The sequence below is a fragment of the Marmota marmota genome, unplaced genomic scaffold, assembly GCF_001458135.2.
Source record: "Marmota marmota marmota unplaced genomic scaffold, marMar, whole genome shotgun sequence".
NCBI classification, from domain to species: domain Eukaryota; kingdom Metazoa; phylum Chordata; class Mammalia; order Rodentia; family Sciuridae; genus Marmota; species Marmota marmota.
Window position 1 is genome coordinate 35030304 of NW_025999842.1, and position 13055 is coordinate 35043358.

Below are 13055 nucleotides of genomic sequence, written 5' to 3' on the forward strand. Positions count from 1 at the left end.
TATCACAGAAAAAAAATCTATAGGATATTGTTGTTACAACTGAACATTTTAAAATATATATTTGTGGTTTATATAATAGAACTGCATCAATGTTGCATTTCCTGCTTTTGATAATTGTATTATGTTTATTTTAGATAATGTCATTATTCTAAGGAAATACCCATATAAGTAAATAGAAATAAAAGGACATGATTTTAGTCTCAAAATTTTTTTAAACATTTAGTTTTTAGTTGTAGGTAGACATAATACCTTTATTTTATTTTTATGAAGACAAATTATGCCTTTATCAGTAAATATAGAAAAAGTATTTCGCAAAATCTCATGCTCGCTCATTTTGAAAAGAAACTCCAGCAACTTAATATTGGAGTGGGACTTTATTTTATAATAAATATCTTTAAAAAATAATGCCTACATCTAGCATTGTACTTAATGGTAGAAAAATAAGTTATTTTATCCTAACAGAAAAGTAAGAATGTGCCTTTATCACTCCTATTGTACTACATGGTCTAGGTAATACAATTACACAAGTAAAGGAAATCAAATGTATACTTGTTGACAAGAAAGAAATAAAACTGGTTCTGTTCATAAATAATGTGAATATTATTTAGTGAAAAAGGTAATGTGCTATGAAATCATGAAAAGACAAGGAGGAGATTTAAATGCAAAAGGTGCAAAAAGATCAGTCCAAAAAGATTAAATACTGTGTAATACCAATTATAGCATATTCTGGAAAGGGCAACAATAGAAATAGTGAATAGATTAGTGGTTTCCAAGGTTTGGGTTAAGGAAGAGGGGTTAACACGTGGAGCACATAGGATTTTTACTGAAACTATTCTGTATGAACTTTGAATGCTGGACTCGTGATGCATTTGTCCAGACTATAAAACAAATTCAACATGAGCAATGAACCCTAATGTAAACAGTGCACATTAGTTAAAAATGCTGTATCAATATTGGTTCATCAACTATGACAAAGATGATGATTAGCTTGCAATCTTTTTATGTTATAGAGGACACTTGGAGCTTCCTTTCTCCCTCACTCCATCCTACTTAAACTGAAGCAAAATTCCTAGGCTGGTATTACGGTTTGGATATAAGGTGTCTCCCAATAAGCTCATTGCAGTAGTCAATACAGGAATGCTCAGAGGTGAAATGATTAGATTATGAGAGTTGTAACCTATTCACTAGACTATCCCATTTTATGAAATAACCTCTGCCCTTTGCAACAGTTTTTTGAGTTTGCACCAGTTTTCTCATACTAAATAAGAGACTATAGACTGAACTTCTGAAGATACGAGCCTAAAATAAATTTTTTCTCCTCTAAGCTGTTCTTGTCAAACATTTTATCACAGTGGCAAAAAGCCATCTAACGCAGCAGGAATGCCATATCAAGGTTTCATGGTTTCTTTTTAAGCTGTTCATCCTTCACATTTCAAGTTTTTCAATTGGATCTTCTTATGTAAGGAGATTCTTCACTTCTCTGTATCACTCATGGTGCTGGGTGTCCTTGATGTAATTTGAGAATCATCAGCAACATCAGCTAAGACTGTAGTACTTCTGGGAAAATACCTGCCCTATGTGATGTCCTTGGGGTTGTGCCCAGTTTTTCTCTTCATATTAAAGAAAGTATATTATCTTCCAGTATCTTGTCTCGTCTTTGGGGCCTGTCAGCCAGGCCCTGCTGTGAGTATGAGGCCAGTTTTATCAGACAAACTGTTCTGCTACTCATGACAAAGTCTGGTTGTTCTCCTATTAAACATAATCAATCTTACATAACGTTAGGATTAGACAAGACCACTCTGTGGCCATGATGGATCAAGACAAAACAATATCACTCTGTTGACAAAAAGCAGTTTTTGTTTATTGTTTTTTGTTTTATTTCTGTTCTGGGCAAGTTAACTTTTCAAGGACACCTGGGAGGGGGAGAGCTTTTTCTTTCCTTTCTTTCCTCATCCTGCCAGCTGTTACCATGGAGCCTAGTTGATAACTCCCTTATCTTAGAAATGTAGCCATCACTGTGAAGCCCAGCTCAAGGCCAGAGGCCTTATTTACATATTTTGTGAAAAACTAGTAAGGGAGTGTCTAGCTTTTGGAGCACTGATTTTTCTAGCCAGTGGCCAAGTAAAACAGGGCAACACGAAAAAAGGAAGTTTATCTACACTGAACTCTTTTATAGGGATTCTTTTGCTGAAAGTCCTAAAATCAGCCATGGTGAAGATTTCTGGAGAAGGTCAGTTAAGACTTTTTGTGGGCCTGGGTAGGGAGGGGGAAGACGGGGAAGGCAGGGCTGAGAGCAGCTCTGGTGGATCTGAGAATGAGGAAGGAGATGTAAAAGAATAATGGGAAAGTGGTTTGGGATTTTCCTAGCAAGGAAAACTTGAGCAGTTGAACAGGTAGAGCAGAGGGGAAGACCAGAGTGAATATCCCAAAAAGCCTGTAAGGGACTTTAATTCTTAGTAACCTGTTTTCAGTGATGACAAAGCAATGTTAAAGGCCATTTTCATCAGGTCTCTGATACGGGGGTCTGAGGGCTCTACTCAGCTTGTTTGAGTTTTGAGTTAGCTGGTAAGAGGACCTGGTGGGTCTGAGTGTGGGCACTGACAGAAGAGAGGAGTGAGTGGGGGGTGGGGGAATGGCAGCTTGTTGTATCCCTGAGGCATATTGTTCTGCAGTCCCTGCGAGCATCCCCATGGTAAGGGGAACTACAGGAGTAGCATGTTGATTTCTCTCTGCCTGTTCGGATCCAATGTGTGCTTTCTCTTTGTTGAAGCATCTTTTTCTTTTAGATTTTTTTTTTCTGGTTATACTTTGGAATAATTTCTGGAAACCTTAGACTCTATAAACAAATTATTGTACTTTGATAAGAAATATCAATAAAAATGTAGTTTAAATCCTTAGATATTTTGTAGACAGAATTATATTTGTTAGGGTAGAGAGAAAAGATGGGGGGAGGGGAGGGGAGGGGATGGGGGATAGCAGAGGATAGGAAAGGCAGCAGAATACAACAGACACTAGTATGGCAGTATGTAAAAACGTGGATGTACAACCGATGTGATTCTGCAATCTGTATACGGAGTAAAAATAGGAGTTCATAATCCACTTGAATCAAATGTATGAAATATGATATGTCAAGCACTATGTAATGTTTTGAACAACTAATTATAAAAAAATGAATAAATAAAAAAGAATTATATTTGTTTATCATGTTTTGAGTTTGAACAATAACTTTGAGAATTAGAAACTACTTGAAGATTGTATTTTCACTTAAAAGCAAATTTATAGTAAATACATTTATCTCAAATATCTGTAACTGAAAAGGCAGAGTATCTGATGAATGTACGTATAAAACATATAAATTACGAGTTTTCTGTTAAAAAACAATTAGGCAAATATATATTAACTAAACAATTAGACATGTGCTAATTATTTTACAGATTATATTAAGAATAAGGACATAACTTATAATTGTATTAACTTTATGTAATCACATGGTTTTTAAAATACTTGGATCCATTTCAATTTATTTTTACCTAGGAGTGCACTCTTTTATGTGATGTCACTTGATGTAACTGAAATAAGATCCTTGTGTATACATATTTATTTTTTATAGTCAGGAATTAGAATAAGGATTTTTTTTGGTCATTACAGGAACATTGCTGGCTTTGTTCCTGTGGCGAGCAAATGCATCTCCATAACCTCCAAAATTAAAGTTAAATACAAACAAGCATGTTAGATATCTCTTATTAATAGATTATTTAGTAACACAACTATAAGAAAAGCCAGGTTATCTTTTTTTAATTTTTTTTTTTTAGAGTGAGAGTTTAGTTTTTGGCGGACACAACCTCTTTGTTTGTATGTGGTGCTGTGGATCGAACCCAGGCCACATGCATGCCAGGGAGCACGCTACCGCTTGAGCCACATCCCCAGCCCCAAAAGTCAGGTTATTTAACTCAGAACTAACTTAAATTTAGGGCTGCAACATAGAAACCTGTGGAATTAAATTTTGTCTGAAAAAAATATCTTTCGTTAGCATTTACAGATAGGCATTCTTAAAAATATGGGCTCTGGGCAGCTCTGGAAGCAATCTGAAACAGAAAATACAGGTTAGTGATTGGAAGGCGGGACTAGAAGTTCTGTCTGAGTGACTGTGGAAGAATCAATTAGAAGCCCACGAAAGTGTGGGAGGTGGGACCAGGAAACTTGCTCTTTCCGCCAGGCACCCCATGGTTACCATAGTGAGGCAAACAACAAGGAGTTGGCTGCCCATTGTTGGGGTAGGAAGAATCGCCAGGACCAAAGCCCTCCAATCTGCCAAGGTGCATGGTTGATGGGCAAAGCCCTGAAGTAACTCCTTGAGATCACCTGGATCCCAGGGATACCAGGCTGCAGGGCGATTACCACCTGGATTAATATTAACAGGAAATAATTGACATGGCCCTGAACTAAGCTGTGAGAGGGGTTCTGACTCCGTGTGGAGCCAGCAACCGGTAGGAGACTTTGAGCCCTTAGAAGGGAGTACAGCCTCGTCCGGAGTTCAGATATGGTGGAGGAAGGGCAGAGGGTGACCTGCCAGGGCTGCTGGTGGATGCTTTAAAAGGGTTCTGAGAGGATTCAGAACTAGGTAATGGAGGGTGGAGAGAATTTCCCTGTCTAGGAGGCCATGGAGCAGCATCAAAGGGGTCCAAGGGTCCTGCATTTTGGCTCTCCCCGGACTCCTCATCGCCCCTTTCCCTTTTAGGACTGGCTTCAGTTGAAGGTGTGTGGTCAGGGTCTCCTAGGGGAATAGATCTTGTCCCGAGTGCCTCCCTTAGCTGCAGGCCCTTGACCTCTGGTGTGGAACACGACCTACTAGGAGGGAAACAACTCTTAAGGGCTGACAGGATGGGATAAACTCCAAGAGGAGGAATTTCACCCCGATTAACCTGGGCTTTTCGGACCAGCTGTTCAATCCTATCCCAGGTCTCCCAATCAAATAAATTACTCTCTGGTAGCCAGGAAGCAGCCTTAACCATAGTCTCCCAGGTCTTAAATGCCTGAGTGTCAGAAATCTCGAGACCTCTACTCTTAAGGAGAACTCCGAGGGATTGAAGGGAGAGATCATTTTTTGAAGAAGACTGCCCCATAACTTATGTGGGTACACTCACCCGTAGACTGATTGCTCATCAGCGAAGTTCCCTCCTCACATGGGGCACCAGCTGTCAGAGCTGTCAGAACTGCCCTCCGATGGAGATTAGCAGAGAGCACTAGACCAGCTAGTGTCCCCAGGGCTTAATGAGATGAGTGTCACAACCCGGCCTCTGCCACCCCGCCTGGCCAAAAATCACACAGAGTCCGGAGTTGAGTCAGCCGAAATGGCCCAGCAACTCTTATTGTGTACATAGGCTTTTTATAGAGAAAGAAGGAGGGGTTAGAATGGAGGAGATAGCAGGAGCCAACAGAGATAAGGCACACCCTTGTTGCTAGGGCTTTAGCAGAATTAGGTTTGCTCAAGCGGAAGCCATATCTGCCTTCAGGCAGGCACATACGCGGAAGCCATACTCCTAGTGTGTCAAGACACTTCACGGAAATCACAGGCATGTCTCAAGAGAGTAGCTGTCACAAGACTGAGTTCCTTGCAAAACTTTGACCCTGGATATTGCCCGACATCACCCGAAGATTTCCTCTGACATTTCAATGGAAGCTACAATGATGATACATCTTGCATTCTGTCTGCTTGCCCAATGAGATCATGTGTGTAATGCCAAAGTCTGCATCTGCTATGAGCTGTGCCTTGGCTTGCTTGATCCACAGATGTGGCAGCCTCTGACTACCAAGTTGGCTATACATAGAGAAATGATTCTCTAAGTAGTCCTGGGCATTCAGGGTGGCCTAGGGCTCTTTTCTCAAATGATTCTTCTCTGCAATACTTTTGAAACAAATTTGCATTTTTATCAGAGCCTGTGATGGCTGCTCTTGAGAAATCCTTCTTACTGTCCAAGTGTGAAGCATTGCCATACCCATTTTAGTTGAAACTTTCTGTACTCTTTCTTTTCTGGTCAAGCTAAAAATTTCCCAAATCCCTGTGCTCTCTTCCTTTTTGCTTTTCAATCCCATGCATCAAAATCAGTCAATTACACCAATGCTATGATCTAAATGCTGTGTTGTATTGAAATTTCCTTCACCAGATAAACTAGTGCATCATCTTTAAGCTCAGACTTCCAAAAGTGTCCCACAAAGGAAAGGACAAAATCCAGGGAGTTTTATAAATGAAGAACTATGAATAAAGCACATATGGACATTATATTGAAACTTAAAATTATATTGAAAGATAAAATAAGACTTTGGGCTTGGAGTCTGATTTTCCTAGCTCCTAACTGGAGCAAATCAAACACTCTAGTTAAAAACCCTGCTATTGCCCCCAAACAACCATCTTTTTAGTCTAGAGGCTTCTCCATGAGTTTCAACACTAAATAAAAATTAGGCAAGGTTGATAAAGTTTTAAAGAAACTCCTAGTCAAAACAATCCTGTTGAAGAACAAGAACAGTGATGTTTGGGCAACAGAACAACATATACTTCAAACATAAGATTTGTGAACTGCCTTTCACATTGGTTGCCAATAGCATCTGCATATTTTCTTGTGACATATTCTCTCTCTCTCTCTCTCTCTCTCTCTCTCTCTCTCTCTCTCTCTTTCTGTGACATGAACTTTACTTGCTTTGGTTTGCTCAGCATATTAAAAATGTTCAACATATTAAAAATTTATGGCTATCCTTACTCCTTGCCAACATCTCTTCCTATAAATGTTTGTTTGTGAACATTATCAGAGGCAATTCTTTTATTCTCTGTGATAGAAATCATGTAATTTTATATGTTTCATACTCTTGATATGAAACTTTCAAATGAAATGGAACTGTGGAAGAATTATTTTTAGAAGACCCTTAAATATCAATAAATGATGAGAATATAACCAATGTGAACAATACACTACCTATACTATATTTGATGCAAGAATTAGCTATTATCAAATAATCCCTATGAAGAGAAATTGGAGAATAATAACTGGAGAATAAAATAATTAAATAAAAGCTATAAGAATTTATATTGATTCTTTTCAGAACATCATAAAATTTTTAATATATATCTACAAAGATTAGGACATGCCTTTGGTGTATGAAATCAGGAACATTGTACAACTAAATTCAGAATGTCTTATGACAGTCTTAAGGTCAAAGATAAACATACACATTAAAGAAGAAACTCAGAAATAATATCTCAGGTCAGTTAATAGTAAATAGACAATTATTGAGCTTATATTTATTTTGTTTCTTTCTAGCAAAGGAGGAAATAAATAAAAAATACAATTCTAATCTTGGCCATGGAAGAACCTAATGCAGTTTCTGAATAGGAAATACATAATTTACAAAATTTTATAGCAGCAATTCAGTGTTCTCAGAAAGAGCCACTCTAAGCCAAGGAAGAATTGTTTGGGAATGACATAAAGTGGTAAGTCCTTGAGCATAAAGGTGATTTTAAAATATTTTTTGAGAGAAATGACATACTGGGAACTTATAAAGGCTATTAGCTGGTTCTTACCATATGAATGAAAATGATTTTTATTAAATTTACTTCACTGGGACAGAAGGTCTAATTGAACAAATAATTAGAAACAAAATTTGAGAAATAATAAAGCATATTCACCAGAAAAGCAATTCATGCCTGTATCCACACTGAACAGAAGAGTTTCTTTTCAATGTGAAAGTATTTTGACAGAGACTTTTCTTAAAAGTAAATTCACATTGCAATTCTGGGATTTGAAAAAACATACACTAGTATTTATGTATAAAATGCAATTAATAATTGAGAGGGTAGAGGAAGTTTCATTAATTCAGTTGTGAAAGAAAAAGCAGTGTTTTTTAAAATATATTTTTAATTGTCAGTGGACCTTTATCTTATTTAATTTACATGTGGTGCTGAGAATGAACCTAGTGCTTTACACATGGTAGGCAAGCACACTATCAATGAACCACAATCCCAGCCCAAAAGCAGTGTTTTAAAAACAAGATATTAGGGATGTCACATTTAATAAAGAGGAGTAATATTTGATGACTTGTCTTTGGTCATGTGTGGCTGAAGATTGCAATATGAAATTCATTCTTTGTAGTTCTTAACTCACTGGAGCAGATAATTGGCTTAAATAATGAGATAGAAAGGAAAGGAACACATCTTAAAGACAGAATCGACATGATTTAGAAATCAAATTGGATTTGGTGAGAGAAAGTAGAAGAGGGAGTGGAAAAGAAGGTAAGGCAAAAGTGAAGAAATATATAACCAAGCGATTTAAATTTCATAAATGAAATATGACAATGTACCTCATGTGGAATATGTATCTTGCTATGATGTTTTTCTTTAATAACTTAAACATTCAAATCATATTACAGGTGTTTCCTAAGAAAGTTCTAGGATACGTTTGGTTCATTCATGGTATAAATTTTTCACTGAAAAATCTAGGATTTCAAGTTATTGAAATTCCCTAAACATCCAACTGAGTCTTCATGAAATGATTCTTAAAATACTCTTTCTTTGCCGCAGTCTGGCTGGGCACACAATCACGAGCCAGCACACAGCTTGTAGATTCAAACAGCAACTCTTTATTCCTGAACTCACACCAGCCGTCTACAAACACGTTCTGGGGAAATCCACGTTCTCTGCCCAAATCCACTCTCACTGGGCTTCTGTCTCCCAAAAAATACTCTGAATCCCGTGAGAACTCAAGGGGAACTCAGGCAGCAGGATACGCCCTATTCCCAGCAGGAATAATCTTAAACCTGGAACGCCCTAAACTGGAACGCCCTAAACCCAATTATCCTAAACCGGGAACACCCTAATCCGCCCTGGTCCTTGAGCAAGGTCACCTACATGCAATGTCACTGCAACATGGGGTACGCTGGCAAGGAAATTGTCATACCTACTTGGCTAATGGCTCCCAGCATTTCTTCATGATAGTAGAGGGTTTTTTTTTTTTTTTTGACATATTATACATACAAGAAGTTTACCTTATTCTAATTAGGATCTCATCATTGTGGTTGTACATGATGTGGAGTTTCACTGGTTGTGTAGTCATATATGAACATAGAAAAGTTATGTCTGGAACCTACCAAAAAATATGGAATCTTCTCTTTTTGGGTAGATATGATTATATTTTAATATGCTGATGAAGACATATTAGATAAGTGTCCTGAAAATGCTGTTGACATCATTGAAATCATTACTCAAGATATAAAAATGACACATTTTAAATGAAAAATTTTACATTTTAGTAAAAAATAGATACACTCCAAAATGAAAATGAGTTGCTTCCAATGCAGGAAATAAAGAAAAGCAGAAGGCTCTTTTTTCTCCAGAGTTTGAAAGGAGCTGGTCGGGAATTAGAAAATGAAGCAGTAATTATTATGACTTTTAATATTTAAATCCTGAGGGATTCTTTGGGTTTGGTGGAGTGTTGTTTTAATTTTATGTTGTTGTTACTATTTATTTTATAATTCTCCAAATAGTATTTGTGCTCTATTTTTAAAAAATCTCTTCAAGCCTTCTCCAATCAACCTTACTTCTCACCACCCACTTCCTTATTTAGGCATTTCTGTTTCATATCTTGTTTTAGTTTTTTTCAACCCTCACATTTTGCTAAATGTTTGTGGGGTAAGTTTCTGGATAACAGATAAAATGATTTTCTTCTATTTTATGTTCTCCAAATTGCTGTTTCTCATTAAATATTTGTTGAATAATGAATGAATATCAGATGCAGTCATGACAGTGACCCCTTAAGTTTTTAATGATCTGGAAAATTCCTGTCATCTAGTAACATCAAAGTTGTCATAATGTCACAGCACAAAGCATTATGCGTTTGTGGTTATGGTGTAAACAAACCTACTGCACTACCCATTACATTAAAGTAGAGCACACAGTGTGCTCCTAGTGTACATAGGCTGTGCCTTCTAGGTTTGTGTGAGTGCACTCTATGGTTTTTGCACAATAACACAATCACCTAATGACATATTGCTTAGAATGTATCCTTGTCATTATGATGCATGATTGTAATGAAAAGGCTTAAATTGATTGCATGTTTTCCATTTAATTTTTTTAGAAAATTTGAAATAAATCTAGTGTAATCTGCATTCTGTTTCAAGGCAAGATCTTTATATTATGTTTTGATATTATGCATATTATATTCACAGGACATATAAGAGGAAAGGAATCAAATAGTTATTATAAGCTTCAGAGCCAAATGGGTGAAAGAGATGGTACCAAAGGAGGAAAAGTTACAATAGAGAGTAAAATTTGTTGTATTACAAAAATTTTAGCTTCAAATATTTTAAAATTGTATATTTCCTAAATGCCTGTATACTTGTAATTTATGCATATCCACTGATCTTCTATGTTCTATTATTGCTAGACTATTTAAAATGTTTATGTAGTTGGAAATTTAATGTCTAGATAGGGCAGAGGGGTCCGAGGGGTAGGGAGGGGCATGGGGTTAGAAATGATGGTGGGATGTGATGGATATTATTATCTAAAGTACATGTATGGGCTGGGGATGTGGCTCAAGTGGCAGTGTGCTCGCCTAGATCACTTGGGGCACTGGGTTCAGACCTCAGCACCACATAAAAACAAAATAAAGATATTGTGTCCACCTAGAACTAAAAAATAAATATTAAAAAAAATTAAAAATAAAGTACATGTATGAAGACATGAATTGGTGTGAATATACTTTGTATATAGAGATATGAAAAATTGTGCCCTATGTGAGTAATAAGAATTGTAATGCATTCTGCTGTCATATATAAATAAAAAATAATTAAAGAAAAAAGAAATTTAATGTGTAGAAAAGTGTCTTCAGTAAGAGACCCTGTCATGGAAAAGATAGGAGGGGCAGGGAAAAGATCAAACAGTGGGTGCATTCCCTAGGGCTCAGCAGCCCATTGGAGAGACTCAGCCTGATGCAGTGAGTTCTAGAGTGCTCAGACAGAAGGAACAGGCCATAGGAATCAAGGAATTGATGGTAGGCTCCTTTGGTTGCATATCCATGCCTAATAACAGACACGTGGGAGTGCACAGCAGGTGGGGATCAGGCTGATTCTCAAGGCAGCACTAGTCAAAGTCCAAACTCCTGTGTAAGAGTGAGGTATTGGCTATCTACAGGCACAGCATCACAAGGCAGAGATCTGCACCCTAAAACTAGGGTTTGAGGGGAACACAGATAAGCTGTATTTGATCCTCAAGCCTGAGTCCCTAAGCTAGATTCCATAAATCTTCCTAACAAAGGTAGGATTGGTTTTAGAACCTGAAAGAGCTGAATTATCAGGTGCAGATGAAAAGCTCCATCTCAGAGTGGAAACACTCAGGAACAGGAAGGGAGGAAGGTCTCTGAAACAATGAAATCTGAGCAACTCTGTCCCATATTTATGTTACAATGCTCATGGTTTTATTCCTGTTTTGGACACACCATGATTTCTGTTCTTAGTTCTCAACTTTCATTTGTTCATTTACCGATTCATTTCCAGACTGTGACTGTCTACTGCCTTCCAGGCCCAGAGATGTATATGTAAAAAAGACTTTTCTGATTTTGAGTTGCTTACAGTTAAGTGAAAGAGACAATAAAGATGTATAAGTGCAACATATAGTTTCATATGATAGAAAACCTTGGCTTTGGAGTTGCATCTGTGTTCGAATCCTAGATCAATCACTTACTAGTTGTACGACTTTGAACAAGTGACTCAATTTCTAAGCTTTGGGGATAATCACATGCCAACAAGCTGAGAGGTAGAGAGTGTCAAAAGGTATAAAAGTAAAAAGGTATAAAATAAATACAAAAGTCCGGCATATACTAGAAATGTATTATAGCATTTACTATTCTATAATCTTGACAGCAGGCTACTGTGTCAGAATCTAACAACTAACTCTGCTTTTGGCACTGGGAAAGGTTTTTTGTTTTTTTAAATTTTAACAATGCATTTAATTTAACCTAATATATTCCAAATATTATCATCATATTGTAGAGTTAACTAATGAGATACTTTACACCCATTTTTTTTGCATTGTCTTTGAAATCTGTTGGGTATTTTATATCCCAGTCCTCTCCATTTTTTTTCTTTTTTTTAGTTTTTATTTGTTTCTTTAGTCATACATAACAGTAGAATGCATTTTGATATATAATACATACATGGAATGTACATACATCAATCATATTGTCTATTCTATTCTGCTGCCCTTCCTATCCTCCCTACTCCTCCCCTCCTCTCCCATCCTTTCTCTCTATCCAATCTAATGTGACACACTTTTTTTTCTTTTTCTCATTACAACATCATATATGTATTCTGTATAACAATGAGGTTCTCCTTCCATCTTCTGTGCAACTCCCCTTCTCCCTCTTTTTGCCTCCCACCTCTCTTCCCTATTTAGTGGTAGTCTTCTTCTCATGCTCTTCCTCCCTATCCCATTTTGAGTCACCCCCCTTATATCAGAGAAGACATTCAGCATTTGTTTTTTAGGGATTGGCTAACTTCACTTAGCATAATCTGCTCTGATGCCATCCATTTCCCTGCAAATGCCACAATTTTGTTGTTTTTTAGTGCTGAGTAATATTCCATTGTGTATAAATGCCACATTTTTTAATCCATTCATCTATTGAAGGGCATCTAGGTTGGTTCCACATTCTAGCTATTGTGAATTATGCTGCTATAAACATTGATGTGGCTGTGTCCCTGTAGTATGCTCTTCTTAGGTCTTTTGGGTATAGTCCGAGAAGGGGAATATCTGGGTCAAATGGTGATTCCATTCCCAGCTTTCCAAGGAATCTCCATACTGCTTTCCAAATTGGCTGCACCAATTTACAGTCCCACCAGCAATGTATGAGTGTACCTTTTTCCCCACATCCTCGCCAGCACTTATTGTTGTTTGACTTCATAATGGCTGCCATTCTTATTGGAGTGAGATGGTGTCTTAGAGTAGTTTTAATTTGCATTTCTCTGATTGCTAGAGATGGTGAGCATTTTTTCATGTATTTGTTGATTGATTGTAT

General features: G+C 37.1%; 2 protein-coding genes across 4 annotated transcripts in view; one reads left to right on the top strand and one right to left on the bottom strand.

The window, feature by feature from the left end:
- Positions 1 to 5373, bottom strand: part of LOC107154821 (amine sulfotransferase-like) — a 36950-nt gene extending 31577 nt beyond the window's left edge. The window contains 1 exon segment of the mRNA XM_015500548.2: positions 5145 to 5373. The gene's annotated coding sequence lies outside the window, so the exon portion shown is untranslated.
- Positions 1808 to 13055, top strand: part of LOC107154837 (amine sulfotransferase-like) — a 45670-nt gene continuing 34422 nt past the window's right edge. Inside the window, exons 1-3 of one of the 3 annotated variants that reach the window (XM_048792601.1) lie at positions 1808 to 2230; positions 7314 to 7483; positions 9346 to 9420. The gene's annotated coding sequence lies outside the window, so the exon portion shown is untranslated. The remainder of the gene's footprint in view (positions 2231 to 7313; positions 7484 to 9345; positions 9421 to 13055) is intronic. The other 2 variants (XM_048792557.1, XM_048792636.1) reach the window with 2 other exon arrangements.